Here is a 6,000-nt window from a genome sequence, read left to right as displayed (position 1 = left end):
TTATTTTTAGAGATGAATTCGGACCGACCATGATGTTACCAGAGTGCAGAGAAATGAAGAATCTGATTTGAAAGGGGAACACAAGAAAGTTTACATCTGCAATGTATTCCTTACTTCAGTCGGGCACAAAGGTGGAGTTATGGAAATCAAAACAAAGGTGGGAATCAGACTTGAATATGAGTATTGGTGACAAGAACTGGTCTGACTTATGACAAGACTGCATGACCAATACAATTAATGGAAGATGTAGATTGGTGCGGTACACTTTTTGCCTCAGCTGTAACTTAGTCCACAGAAATTACGTACATCAAATTCTAATATATCGGATTTATGTTTTAGATGTGGGGAAGAAACAGGAACCTTTTTACATTTCACCTGGTCAAAGTGAAACCTTATTGGGAAAATTGAAGAATTTTGCTAGATCATAAAATCCAAACTGAGACTGTCCAAGTACCATTTAGAATTTCTTAAAATTGCATTGGCCATGGCCAGGAAATGTATTGTGGTTGCTTGGAAGTCTGATTTCCCCTCTGGACATAGCCCGATGGAATGCGGTAATGCACGGTTGTGTTCTCCTGGAGAAAATCACTTAAAATTGAAGGAAGAAGTAGAACATGTTTTTGCAGGTACACAGCCAAACTTGCAGAATGCAGGGCTGAATATTTGTTTTTTTTTAAATTTTTTATTTTTCACACCATAAACCACATTGATCAAGATACATACATTTTCCTTTTCAAATATATAGTGTCGTTTTCTCCCCCCCCCTCCCATCCCACCCTCCCTACCTCCCCTCCCATTCATTTAAAGTACAAAATCTAAGATACATTAAACCCGTCAAACAATGTTGTCACTCAATAAAAATAAACAAGAAATTCCACTGAGTCAATTCTTTTCATTTCCTTCTCCTTCTGTCATTTTAGGTGGTAGATGTCCCCGGTAGGTTTTCTCTATTGTGTTTCATGTATGGCTCCCATATTTGTTCAAATATTGCAATATTATTTCTTAAATTATATGTTATTTTTTCTAATGGAATACATTTATTCATTTCTATATACCATTGTTGTATTCTCAAGTTATCTTCTAATTTCCAGGCTGACATAATACATTTTTTTGCTACGGCTCGGGCTATCCTAACAAATCTTTTTTTGTGCACCATCCAAATCAAGCCCAAATTCTTTGTTTTTTATGTTACTTAGGAGGAAGATATCTGGGTTTTTTGGTATATTGCTTTCTGTAATTTTATTTAATATCTGGTTTAATCTTCCCAAAATGTTTTCACTTTCTCACACATCCAGATTGCATGAATTGTTGTTCCCATTTCTTTTTTACATCGAAAACATCTATCAGATACTGTTGGGTCCCATTTATTTAACTTTTGAGGTGTAATGTATAGCCTGTGTATCCAGTTATATTGTATCATACGTAACCTCGTGTTTATTGTATTTCTCATCGTTCCAGAGCATAACTTCTCCCATGTTTCCTTCTTTATCTTTATGTTTAAATCTTGTTCCCATTTTTGTTTAGTTTTACCATTTGTTTCCTCATTCTCCTTTTCTTGCAGTTTAATATACATATTTGTTATAAATCTTTTGATTATCATTGTGTCTGTAATCACATATTCAAAGTTACTTCCCTCTGGTAAACTCAGACTACTTCCTAATTTGTCCTTCAAGTAGGATTTCAGTTGGTAATATGCCAACACTGTATCTTGAGTTATATTATATTTATTCTTAATTTGTTCAACAGGGCTGAATATTTAGGGACACATTCTGTTCCTGAGTTCCATGTCCTGGTTCTTTCCCCAACTAGAGATTTAGGTAAGATAAGGAATTTAGCCCTTTTTTTCTTTACTTTTCTGTTTTCGTTTGTTTCCTTATTTCCAGGTTTGGTTTGGGGGGAGGGGCATGGGATTGTTTGGAGATATGGGCAACTTGTACCATACATTTATTAAATTTCAATTTATGTATCTGTTTTTTTTTTATTTTTTATTTTTCACACCATAAACCACATTAACCATGATACATACTTTTTCCTTTTCAAATATATACAGTAATTTATGTATCTAAGTAATGATTATTTTGGATGTATGTTGTTCACAAAATTAAAATAAAATATTCAAAAAAAAATATTAAGTACTCTGACAATAAATCTGACATGACCAGAAAGCCTTCAGTGCCCTCAGAACCCTCTCACATCTCAGTTCCAAGACTGGTACCCCTTCAGCCAGTCTCCAGCAGCCCACAGCATGAAATGGCTCTTCTCAAGTTACCAACAACCCACCCCACATAACAGACCAACCCAAGAATGGATGGTGAATGCTGAATAAGTGCTCATCTCCATATCAGCATTCATGCAGAACATTGGGAAGGTCCTCTGTTCTACTGCTTGGCCCAGAACTGTCAGCTTCCAACTCACTCAGTGGGTTGAGATCCCAGACACTCAATCTGTGTCCATCCTTATAAAGATGAAGATGAGGTTAAAACTCTTGTTGTGTGAATAATGGTTTGAAATCCTCCCGTGGATGCAGTGGGGAAGCTGGGTCTTTTTAACCTTTTTTTTTGTAATTTACTTCACCGTAAACATATCAATAACAAATATTCATCACTAAAATATGCATAGTGACATTTTCAGTAAGAAATAAAAAGAAAGAAAAAATAAATAAATAAACAATAAAAGAACACAAAAGAGAAGAAAAAGAAATCTTGTCGTCCAACATTCCATATATAAGAATGTCGTGCTTATACCTGATCACTTTTTAAGAGATGGAGGTCTGAAATCGACAGTTTCTAATATATGGAAAGCTGGAAGTCTTGAACCATGATGCTGGTCCTATAGGTGGGGACATCCCTCAATTGCTGCCCTCAGAGCTTGGCCAGGACCTTGGACAGACAGGTCTAGGAGCACAGGTCTGTGGTTAGTGTGATTATGGTGGTGCCAGATCTCCCTCGGGAGCATGGGTTCCTGGGAGACTATGGGTTTTCAACAATGTTTGAAACTGCAGATATTGTACTCACCAGACAAAAACCTCATTGAGGGCGTCATTGTCGAGAGGGTCAAGAACTTCAAATTGCAGTGTGTCAACAGCTCCAAGGTTCTGTCCTGGAGCTTCCAGGTTGATGCATTCAGAAAGAAGGCTCTACTTTGTGAGGTATCTGAGGAGATTTGGTAGGTCACCAAAAACTCTCAAAGGTTGCTACAGGTGTACCGTGGAGAGCAATCTGGCTGGTTGCATCACTGCTGGGTATAGAGGCACCAACTCTCAGAACTCCATCAGCCACATGAGGATGTGCCTCAAGCCAACAGATTCCATGATCAGAGACCCCCAACCACTCCGGCCTTGCTCCCTTCAGTCTGCTAACATAGGGAAAATGTACAGGAGCCAGAAGGCAGACTCTCAACTGGACAAGCACAGCTTCTTTCCCACTGCCATCAGATTCCTCCAGAACCAATGAACCACAGACACTGCCTTATCATTTCGTGCACAACTATTTCAGGGTAATGCTGGAAGGTTATAGTATGAAGGCCGCAAAACACCAAATTAGATGACTTGTTCACTCCAATAAATTCTGATGTTGACAGGGAATCTGGTGGCGAGCTGCAGACAGGGAGCCTTTCCATCATTTTCATTCTGCTGGGTCCTGCCTCTCCCTTGGTGACCCAGACCATGAAGACTCTGCCATTGTCCATCTTTATAAAAGGGAGGAGATTAAAGCTCTTTTCTCTGACCCTTGGAAGAGCCTTTGTTTGGCTGGTGGGAGAGGGGAAAGTTTGGAGAGTTGGTGTATTTATGGTGGGGTTAATCTTCGGACTTGTGGCAGGCTGCACCACAGGAAAACACAGACACAATGCTCTTGGGAGCAACACAGCTTTATTACACTCAGATACAGAGAGATGACTACGAGCCGCTTGGAGCAATGACCCCGGGGAGAGGGAGAGAGCACACGGCACGGACCTCGGCTTTACACCATGGGTACTCGACTCGGCCACCTATTGGCCGAGCGATATACCGCAGCGTATCATCACAGGTCTTGCAGCGGATCCACCACGGCCGAGGTCCGGGAGCGGAGTTGGGCGCTGGGAGGGTTAGCGGGGCTGCAGAGCAGGTAGGCTGGGGATCAGCGCCCTTACCTGAGCTGGTTCTAGCTCTTTTCTCTGGCTCTTGGAAGAGCCTTTGTTGGGTCTCTGGGAGAGGGAGAGTTTGTCCAGCTGCCGTGGATTCCGGAGCCAACTGGAAGGGTTTCACGCTGGAAGTAACGGCTTGGGGTTGGTGTCGTGACAGTCGGGTTAATCCTTGGACGAGCAGTGGGCGCTGGGAGGGTTAGCGGGGCTGCAGAGCAGGTTGGCTGGGGATCAGCGCCCTTACCTGGGTCTGGCGCTGCAGAGGTGGCCAGATGTGGGCGGAGAATCTTCCCTCCCATCGACGGTCCGGTCCTGGACCCCCCCCCCCCTTCACCAGTTGACCCAGTGCAGCGTCTGTCTCTCATGAGCGTCTTTAGAAAGACGGAGACAAAGTTATTGCTCTTTTCTCTGGCTCTTGGAAGAGCCTTTGTTGGGTCTCTGGGAGAGGGAAGGATTGAGGGTCTCCCGAGGAGGCTGGAAGAGCTGGTCGCGGGTCTTCGCGGTCTGGGGGTCGGTATCTTTACGGTCGGGTTAATGCTCACCGGTGATCCCGGCCGAGCTCCAGGAGAACGGGTCTACCGTGATCTGCCGTGCGCTGGGAGGGTGGATTCCGGAGGGGCAGCTCAGCTGAGGGTTGGGGTTAGGCGTCGGGTCTCCCGCGGGGGCTCGGGGACGTGGGGTTTAACGAATATTGGGCTCGGCAGATGTGGACCTGAGCTCCGGTGGCCAGTTGCGGGCGGGGACCGTCCCTTCCTCTTCAGTCCGCTCCGTCCACCTGCATCTCCCTCGATGACCCAGGGCCCGGAGTCTCTGCCCGATTCCGTCTTTACAAAGACGGGGAGCTGGTTCTAGCTCTTTTCTCTGGCTCTTGGAAGAGCCTTTGTTGGGTCTCTGGGAGAGGGAGAGTTTGTCCAGCTGCCGTGGATTCCGGAGCCAACTGGAAGGGTTTCATGCTGGAAGTAACGGCTTGGGGTTGGTGTCGTGACAGTCGGGTTAATCCTTGGACGAGCAGTAGTCGCTGGGAGGGTTAGCGGGGCTGCAGAGCAGGTTGGCTGGGGATCAGCGCCCTTACCTGGGACTGGCGCTGCGGAGGTGGCCAGATGTGGGCGGAGAATCTTCCCTCCCATCGACGGTCCGGTCCTGGACCCCCCCCCCCCCCCCCACCCTTCACCAGTTGACCCAGTGCAGCGTCTGTCTCTCATGAGCGTCTTTAGAAAGACGGAGACAAAGTTATTGCTCTTTTCTCTGGCTCTTGGAAGAGCCTTTGTTGGGTCTCTGGGAGAGGGAGAGTTTGTCCAGCTGCCGTGGATTCCGGAGCCAACTGGAAGGGTTTCACGCTGGAAGTAACGGCTTGGGGTTGGTGTCGTGACAGTCGGGTTAATCCTTGGACGAGCAGTGGGCGCTGGGAGGGTTAGCGGGGCTGCAGAGCAGGTTGGCTGGGGATCAGCGCCCTTACCTGGGTCTGGCGCTGCAGAGGTGGCCAGATGTGGGCGGAGAATCTTCCCTCCCATCGACGGTCCGGTCCTGGACCCCCCCCCCCTTCACCAGTTGACCCAGTGCAGCGTCTGTCTCTCATGAGCGTCTTTAGAAAGACGGAGACAAAGTTATTGCTCTTTTCTCTGGCTCTTGGAAGAGCCTTTGTTGGGTCTCTGGGAGAGGGAGAGTTTGTCCAGCTGCCGTGGATTCCGGAGCCAACTGGAAGGGTTTCACGCTGGAAGTAACGGCTTGGGGTTGGTGTCGTGACAGTCGGGTTAATCCTTGGACGAGCAGTGGGCGCTGGGAGGGTTAGCGGGGCTGCAGAGCAGGTTGGCTGGGGATCAGCGCCCTTACCTGGGTCTGGCGCTGCAGAGGTGGCCAGATGTGGGCGGAGAATCTTCCCTC

This window comes from Narcine bancroftii, chromosome 11 (genome assembly GCF_036971445.1).
Source record: "Narcine bancroftii isolate sNarBan1 chromosome 11, sNarBan1.hap1, whole genome shotgun sequence".
NCBI lineage: Eukaryota > Metazoa > Chordata > Chondrichthyes > Torpediniformes > Narcinidae > Narcine > Narcine bancroftii.
This window is presented reverse-complemented; position numbering follows the sequence as displayed.